The sequence below is a fragment of the Prionailurus viverrinus genome, chromosome D2, assembly GCF_022837055.1.
Source record: "Prionailurus viverrinus isolate Anna chromosome D2, UM_Priviv_1.0, whole genome shotgun sequence".
Taxonomy (NCBI): Eukaryota; Metazoa; Chordata; class Mammalia; order Carnivora; family Felidae; genus Prionailurus; species Prionailurus viverrinus.
Window position 1 is genome coordinate 32,013,204 of NC_062571.1, and position 9,100 is coordinate 32,022,303.

Consider the following 9,100-nt stretch of genomic DNA (forward strand, 5'->3'; position numbering starts at 1 on the left):
AGACATAATTAGGGAAGAAACGACCGGAATGTCTATATCACTGAGCCTTCGCAAGGAAATCCCTAATATTATTTTCAGATATGCTACAATGATAGTTGAGAATAAGCTACTGTATGACCTGGCTGGGGCCCCTGCAGCACCTGCCTTGAGTACCAGGCAAGAGGCACAGGACTCACTCATAGTTTATAAGCTAATTTGCACAGTTTGCTTCATAAGCACATCTGTACAGTTTAAATGGTTTCCAAAGGACTTGAAAGCAGTTTGGGTTCTTAACAGAGTGATGGAATTCCCTGCCATCTCATCTGCCCTGGGAACTGGTTCTGCAGACCGTAGTTTTGTTTTGTTTTTGAAATCACGAACAGATGTTGATGTTTAGACTGCCGGCTCCAGTTAAACACAGGCTTTTCTGCTTCTCCTCTGCCCAGCTTGCTCTGTCAGGGGTGGGAAGAGGGGGGGGGCTCTTGCCGGGCTGGAGTCCTGTCCCCCGGGTCCCCTCCCTTGAGCTGCCTCCAGCGAGGCAGGGAGTCTCCTGGGAGGGGGAGGGACAGCCTGTGGGAAGGAAGAGAGTGGGGTCAACATGCCCAGGACGATGCCCCGCTCAGAGAGAGGCTCGGCCCGTGCACGCTCCCTGCTTTTCCTTCAGGCTCCCTAGAATTCCCAATCCAGCCTTCCTTACCCTCTTCTGCTCCAGAGGACGGCCAAGGGAGCTGAGGGTATGGCTCGGTGAGTGTCCCAGGGAGGGGAACCACGTATGCCCCTCGTTCTGGCCCCCGGAGAGCCATACGCAGCCTGTGGGAATCATTCCCAAATGCCAAGGAGAGCAGAGGGGGCGGCCAGGGTAGGCTGAGAACCCTAGCATTGCCAGGTGGACCAGGGCAGAGGGAGTGAGGAGCCGGAGGGAGAGGGGAACCCCCGATGAGCCCTCTGCTCTGGCTGGAAGGAAAGGAGAAATTTAGGGCGGTGGGCACCACTTCGGGTCTGCGGTAGCCGAGGGGTCGATGCCGAGGGAAGACAGACTGGGAGGGGGCGCTGGGGGCAGGAGCAGGACATGTACTCTGGACCATTGGCAGCACAGTCCCTGGTTCGGATCCCACCTTTCCCGGCACTGGGCAACGAGGAACACTGGACAAGTCATAACACCTTCCTTAGCCTCAGTTTCCTCATCTGTGAAGTGGGGCTCTTGGGAAAGTGAAATGAAACAATACATATTTGCACAGGGCCTGTCCCATAGCAGGCACCTAAGAAATGGCAGATAAAGGCATTTTATCCCCCCCCCCCCCCCACCGGAATGCCACCCTCACCTTGACGTTTATTATGAGCTGGTGCCTCTTACGCACCTATGCCTGAGGCCAGAGGCACCTTGGCTGGCTCTGGCGGGAAGTCCCTTTCTCCAAATACATCGGCTCCCCATGCCTCCGTGGGGCAGTGGGGCGGGGGGCCTGTCTGTCTCCAGGGGGAGCCCCAGAAGGTGAGGATGGAGAACTCACAGCTCCCCACAGCCCAGCCTCAGCATTCCTTGCCTGCTTTGTCAGGAGCCTTGCTCCCTCGCCTGCCCCTGGCTCATAGTCCTTTAGGGGCAGAAATAGACATCAACATTCATTCATTCATTTACTCACCAGTGTTTATTGAGCACCTGCGATATGCCCCCCGCCTGTGATAGGGCTCTGGAGCCTGTTAGGATAAGACAGAAAGACTGAGCATGCTAGGCAAGAGAATCCCGCAGCCCAGGAACAGGTGCCCGCCCGTTCAGCTTTGTGCCCCTGCCCCTGCCAGGCGGGGCCCAGTGCTCCGCAGGGGGAAGGCGGAGTGGCGGGCAGGGCTGGGCTCTTGGCACCTGGGAATGCTTGGGGTTGCCATGGCCCTGCCATAAGTGTAAGGATGGCCTCCCCGGGGCTGGCCAGCCGAGCTGGATCTGTGTTTGAGTTCTGATTTGAACACAGCAAGGTCAAGGCAGAGGCTAGCTAAGGGGCTAGTGGCAGGCTATGGAAACAGTCTGGTGGGTTGTCAAAAAGTTAAACGTGGAACAAACGTGGAACAACCACGTGACCCGGCATTTCTGCTCCTCGGCATGTATCAAAAGTAGCGAAAGCAGGGACTCAAAACAGATACTTGCGCCCCGATGTTCGATGTTCGATGTTCGTAGCAGCGTTATTCGCGATAGTGGAAACGACCCAAGTGCCCAGGGACAGAAGACTGGATGAACAACGTGATGCATACGTCCTATGGAATATTATCCGGCCATAAAAGGAATGAAGTCCTGACACGTGCTCTAAGGTGGACGGGTCTTGGGAACATTCTGCTTAGCGACAGGAGCCAGGCACAGAAGACAGACATAGTACGATCCCATTCATGTGAGGTTCCTAAAGTAGGCAGATCTGAGACACGGGATAGGGTAGGCGTTACAGGAGGCTGGAGGAGGGGGAGTTATGGTTTGATGGGTACAGAGTTTCTGTTGGAGATGATGAGAAAGGTCCAAGCATAAGTCGAGGGGAGGCTCACACGACATTGCAGGTGTAAGGTTAACGCGGGTGTTGCGGGTTAACGCCACTGAACGGTGCACTTACAAATGGCTAAAGTGACAGATATCATGGGGAGCCTAGGTGGCTCAGTTGGTTGAGCGTTCAGCTTTGGCTCAGGTCACGATTTCATGGTTCGTGGGTTTGAGCCCTGTCATCGGGCTCTCTGCTCTGAGCACCGGAGGCTGCTTCGGATTCCCTGTGCCCCCTCTCTTTCTGCCTCTCTCCCATTCATGCTCTCTCAAAAATAAACATTAAGAAAAAGTGGTGAATATGATGCTATATATATTTTATGACATTAAAAAAAATTTTTTTTTAACATACATTTAAAATTTTTTTTCAATGTTTATTTATTTTTGGGACAGAGAGAGACAGAGCATGAACGGGGGAGGGGCAGAGAGAGAGGGAGACACAGAATCGGAAACAGGCTCCAGGCTCTGAGCCATCAGCCCAGAGCCTGACGCGGGGCTCGAACCCACGGACCGCGAGATCGTGACCTGGCTGAAGTCGGACGCTTAACCGACTGCGCCACCCAGGCGCCCCTTAATTTCTTTTTTTAACGTTTATTTATTTTTGGGGCAGAGTAAGACAGAGCATGAACGGGGGAGGGGCAGAGAGAGAGAGGGAGACACAGAATTGGAAGCAGGCTCCAGGCTCCGAGCCATCAGCCCAGAGCCCGACGCGGGGCTCGAACTCACGGACCGCGAGATCGTGACCTGAGCTGAAGTCGGATGCTTAATCGACTGAGCCACCCAGGCGCCCCTATTTTATGACATTTTAAACAAGCGAGTGGCATACAGAGGTGCGTCCCCCGAGAGCAGCCCCCGAAAGTGGGTCCTCTTCGGCCCCTCCGACGCATGAAGATGCTTGTTGAGACTGTTCTGAACACACTCTCGACCTTTCGGGAGTCAGACTATGGCGCAAGTGGAACAGGTGCGGAACAGGGTGAGGGGAAGGCCCTGGGCTCTCTGGGATCCGTCGTTTCTAAGATGGGGATTCGTGCGTCCACCTCACGGGTTGCTGGACAGATGAAATCACTAATATGTGTCTGCTCCTTAAAACCCCACAGTAAGCGCTCAAGAACGTTACTTATTAGCGTTTCATTTGTGGTGTTGGTGAAGGAAAAAGAATGGAGAAGAGGCGAGGAAAGGCAGGGAGGTCTCCGTTACCCCATCCCGGAAGATGGCTCTACAGAACAAAATCACGTGAAGTGTCCCCCATTGCTGTGGGAGAAGCATAGGCGTGGATGGCCACGATGCCCCTGCTGGGTCACCTTCTCTGCCAGTGAGTGGCAGGACCTTGGGCAAAGGTCCCCAGTCCTAGAGGTGCTGATTCCTGCGAATGTGGACGGGACGAAAGGGGGACAAAGATGATCTCGGGGAGGAGAGGGGGGAGGTCAGGCTCGTTGCGGGATGGTTGAGTCCCACGGGGAGTTTGGGCTTCCCGGGGGCAAAGCCGGTGTCCTGCCAGCGAGCTGACGTCACTGCCCTTTTAAGAGGAAGCTGGGAACCAGCTGTTGTGCAGATTAACTGTGAGCCCAGATGTGCAGTGGGAGCCCCGCAGTAAACAGATTCCAGTGCAGCCCACAAAATAACAGCAGCCGTGCTGGGGCTGGCCGGCTGGGTCTCTGGAAAGAGGAAGGCAAGCCAGGCAGGGCTTCTTCCAAGCATGGGGAAGGTGGTGCTCAAGGGGTGTGCCCAGGGGCATTCGGGGTGTTGGGCCCACCCGGCCATGCCCACCGAGGGCCGGGGCCAGCGCTCCCCCCCCCCGCCTCGCCTCCATCCAATCTGGAAAGTGGTGCAGAAACCAGTGTTCTGGCCCCTGTTTTACAGCCGGGGGCCCCGGGATCTGGAGGGGGGCGGTTTGTGTGATCACGGTATACTACAGAGAAGGGATTGAGGTTGGGGCTCAGGCTCGGCTCAAATTCAAGGTTCACGTGACAGGTTTCTGGCTAGCCTGGGGTCAATGCGTGGCTGAGATCCTTTCATTTTGTGGCCTGGCTTGGCTGCTCTCGGGGGTCCTGTCCGTGATGGGGGTTGATCTCTCTTTGTGTGTGACGCTAATCCCACCCACCCCGTGAGACTCTCAGCTCACCAGGCCCACTCTCCCAATCCCGAACGGTGCCAAGCCAGGCAGGTGCCCAGTCTGGCCCCTGCCTGTGTGTGGCTGTGGCAACCTCGGCTGGAAAAGGCCTCATCAGGCAGCAGGGTGGCAGGGGGGGCGTGGAGAGGGATCCCATGAGCAACTTAAAGGGGCGGGTCTGCCCTTCTGGGGTCACAGCCTGCCTCGGCCGAGTGGGCACCAGCTGTGCCCGGAGAAAGAACTGCCCGGCCGGAGCCGGCTCAGGTGTGCCTGGGGCCACTGAGAAGTGAGAGGCCTGGGTGCGTACAGGGAAGGGCTACCCATCAACTTACTTCCAGGCTCTCGTTTGTGTTGTCACTATCAGAGAGGGGGCGGCTGGGCCACCGGGCGGTGTGTGGTCCTTTCGTGGCAGCCTCACAGAGGGAAGGGTGAGGGCAGCCACTGCCGGCACTGGAACCAGCCTAGGGGTTGGTTCTTCTGCCCGACCGAGCCGCGGACAGAGGCTTTAGACACCCAGAAACCCTGATCCGCTACTAGGACTGGAGGCGATACATGTGTGATGCGAGGGCTCACAGTGTAGAGCAGCTACCTCTAGAGGTGATGAGTCTCCTGCCTCTGGGAGAGTTCAAGCACAGGCTGGAAGACTGGCGGGTTTCATTTGCTCATTCGTTCATTTATGCCGCTGATCATCCATCCAGTATTTTCCAGGCATCAAACTTACGCCAGGTGCTGGACGGGTTGATTCAACTGTGACTAAGATAGAAACGGCCGTTGCCCTTACAGTGGGCCGTGACCTAGACCTGGAAGCCAGAGAAGGCTTCCTGGAGGAAACTACCTTTTTTTTTTTAGTTAATTTATTTTTGAGAGAGAAAGCATGGAAGGGGCAGAGAGAGACAGAGAAAGAGAGGGAATATCCCAGCAGGCTCTGCACCATCACTGTGGAGCTCGATGGTGGGCTCACGAACTGTGAGATCCTGACCTGAGCCAAAGTTGTATGCTTAATCGACTGAGCCCTCCAGATGTACCAGAAACTACCTTTGAAACTGAACCCTGAAGGCTGAGAAGGACCTAGGGTAGAGACGAGTTCCAGAAAGAGGAGGCAGCATGTGGGAAGGGCTAGAGAGAGCATGGCCAGGAGAGGAAGCAGTAAGCTCAGTGATACAGGGCGAGGGCAGAGCTGAGAGCGAGGTCAGCATGTGGGACTTGTTAGCGAGTCTGGGCCCCACAAAGAGCGAGTGAAGAGTTTTAAAGATATTTTCTTTTTAGATTTTTTTAAGTTTATTTATTTATTTTCGAGTGAGGGGGAGGGAGCGAGAGCAGGGGAGGGACAGAGAGGGAGACGGAATCCCAAGCAGGCTCTGCACCATCAACACAAAGCCCGACGTGGGGCTCGAACTCACAGACCTGTGAGATCATGACCTGAGCCGAGCCCAAGAGCCGGACGGACGCTCAACCGACTGAGCCACCCAGGTCCCCCATGAAGAGTTTTAAGCAAAGCGATGATGTAATCAGATGTGTGTCTCGGCTGGTTTCTCCAGAGGCACACCTTGAGACAGGGATTCCCAGGCAGGTAGTTTATATGGAGAGGCGATTCCAGAAAATACCCAGTAGGAGAAAGAGGAATTGAGACCGGGAAGGAGGCCAGCCGAGAAAGCGTAGGTGGTGAGGCAAGTCGCCGCTGTGGCCATGGCAGCTTAACCCTGCTGGGGAACCCTGGGAGTCGGCGTAGAACATGTCCCCCCGACCGGCCGCAAGGGAGCTGGACCATTTATACGCCACCTGCTTCCCATCGGCCATTGGGTGAAGGCTGTTCTGGGATGGGTGGTGCTTGGACACGGGCCCCGAGCACCTCTGGCTTCTCCAGGGGGCAGGTGCAGTGGGCCCTGCACAGGCCCTCCGGCAGAGCCGTGGGCCACGGGAACGTGGGCTGGGTGCCCGCTCCAGGGCGGCTGTGGGGGGGGGGGGGGGTTTGGCCCCGAGGAGCAGACAGGAGCCCAGCGATCAGTGAAGAGGCTGCAGGAAGACACGTCCAGGAGATGTTGCTGTCCCGGAGAGGCTGTGGTGATGAGCACCAGGGGACAAAGGTCAGCGTGAGGAAATGCCCGGTCTTGGTGGCAGACGTGGCGGGATCAACACTGGGGAGAGGATGTGCAGCCTCTCAGAACTGCAAGGGCCCTCCACCTCGCCCAGGGCCCTCCCCGCCACCCTCCCCTCCTCCCCTCCCCCCCCCCCCCCCCCACTGCCTGTTCTCCAGCAGGTCCCCGTGGGCTCACACACACCAGACCCTGACACAGCCTCCAGGGCAGCAGGGCCACACCTCAGGGACCACGCAGGTGTCTGCAGGGAGATGAAGTGCTGTAAAGGAATCATTGAAAAAAAAAAACAAAAAACCAAGCAAAAACTGGGCCGTGCTCAGCGCCAGCCTCCGGTCTTAGGAGAGATCACCGGGGCCTAAGAGGGGGCATGAGAGAAAGGCAATGCAGCTGAGCCCCCCCCCAACTGGATGCCAGCCTGCTCCCCCTACCGTCCTTCATGTCCACATCTGTCTCCCCCATCAGACAGGCCGGAAGAGGCCAGACGCTGTGCATGGCTGGTGGACGGGACCCGATTTCCAGACGGTGCTCCGTAACCCTGTGTATAACCATCCGTGAAACGATGGGGCCTGTGGACGGTCCCAGCCCTTTGGTGCTCCATGCCCTTGGGAAGGGGGAGGGAGGTGCTGGGGACAATTGAGCAGTGCTTCTAAGGCTGGGCCAGCAGAATGGGGCGGGCGGGAGGCTGGGAAAGGGGATGGGGGGGTTGGAGTAGCCAGGGGAGAAGACAGGATGCCGTGTCATCAACCAAGGTTTTTATTGGCCAAAAAGAGATGCTGGGTCTGGGTGAAATTAGTAGAAAAGGAATTTAGCTCTAACCAATGACCGATGGGAGGTGGTGTCCTGATGTCCACCTCCCTCCACCCCGAGCTGGGATGACCCTGAGGTGTGTGTTCATTGGCCACTTGCTGAATGTGGGCCGCCCTCCCCCCCCCCCCCCCCCCAGCCAGGCTTCCTGAGATTGCCTGTCACATAAATCACCTGGTTGCAAATCCTAGGCTCACTTCTGCTTCTGCCAGGACCCCACACGGGGGGCGGGTGCATCCCACAAGTCCCGTCATGTGTCCTTTCCTAGCTGCAGAGGACGATGGGGAAGCAAGAATCAGGCATTTTCAGCCGCAGGGAGTGGGAGTGGCTTGCTTCTCTTCTCGGTGATCAAATCCCACAGACCGGGTGGCTTACAAACAGGAGGAATCTACGTCTCACGGTTCCGGAGTCTGGAAGTCCCAGCTCAAGGTGCTGGCGGATTCGGTTGGGCCCGTTTTCTGTTTGTAGAGAGCACGTTCTCATGTGCCCTCAGACAATAGAAGGGCCTGGGATCTTGGGGCTTCTTTGGTAGGGGCTCTATTTCCACTCATGTTCCCTCCCAAAGCCCCCCCCCCCCCACCCCCATCACCTCAGGGACTATGATTTCAGCATAGTTGAGGGGACACAAACATTTAGACCATAGCAGAAGCCAATGGCAAATTCAAATTATAATAATTCCTGGAAGGTCTGTTCATAAAGGGCCCGTTTACAAAGGTGTGGGGAGCTGTGGAGAAGCACAAGCCTAGTGTGACAACTCAGGATTAGTCCGGTGGGGGTCTGAAGGATGAGAGAGGGTGCGGTTGCTGGAACCCAGAAAGAGGGGGACAGGCAGAGGCCTCCTGGGGAGGAGGAGTGACCCGGCTAGCCCATGGCCACCTCACGGGGGAGGGGAGCAAACGCACTCTCCGTGCCCGCATCTCCTGCCCACTGACAGACGGTGCAGACAGATCGGCGTCCTGGGCCAGAGTAGGGTGACGGCGTGGGGACAGAACCTCAGAAAGACAAACGGAAGCTATCTGGCACGGCACAGAATCTCCGGAACGAACAAGTGGCCTCAGGTGTGACAGTCTCCCATTGTCTGCGTGGGGATAGAGGTGAACAATGTCATACTGGGTCTTGAATCAGGGCTGAGGGTGCCAGAGCTACCCCTCAACAACATCGGGCCGTTCCTCGTCCTTGGTCATCCCACACCTTTTCACCAGTCTCTCCAAAGCTGTGCATGCCCGGGACTCAGAGCCCCGGCTCTGCCGGGAACTTCCGTAACCACGGTTCCGTCCCTCCCTCTGGGTCTCAGCTTCCCTATGTGCAAAACCAGGAGGGTTAGCAAGATAACCGCTCCGTACCCTTTATGTGGCACCGACCTTCTAGAAAGGCTCGTGGCCCCCTGCCAAAGCATCCTAAGATGGGAGTCAAATGAAGAGTGTCCTTTTGGGGAAACCCAGGCCCAGGGAACGAAGGGATTGCTGGAGGTCGGTGATCATGTGGGCACGTAAACAAGTCTCCCCTCTTTGGTTGGGGCTGTCCCCTGGGCCGGGCCTGCCCTGCCCCGGCTCTCCCCAAGGGGTACGGCCCACACCCGTGTTTATTTTCAATTAGTGCAGC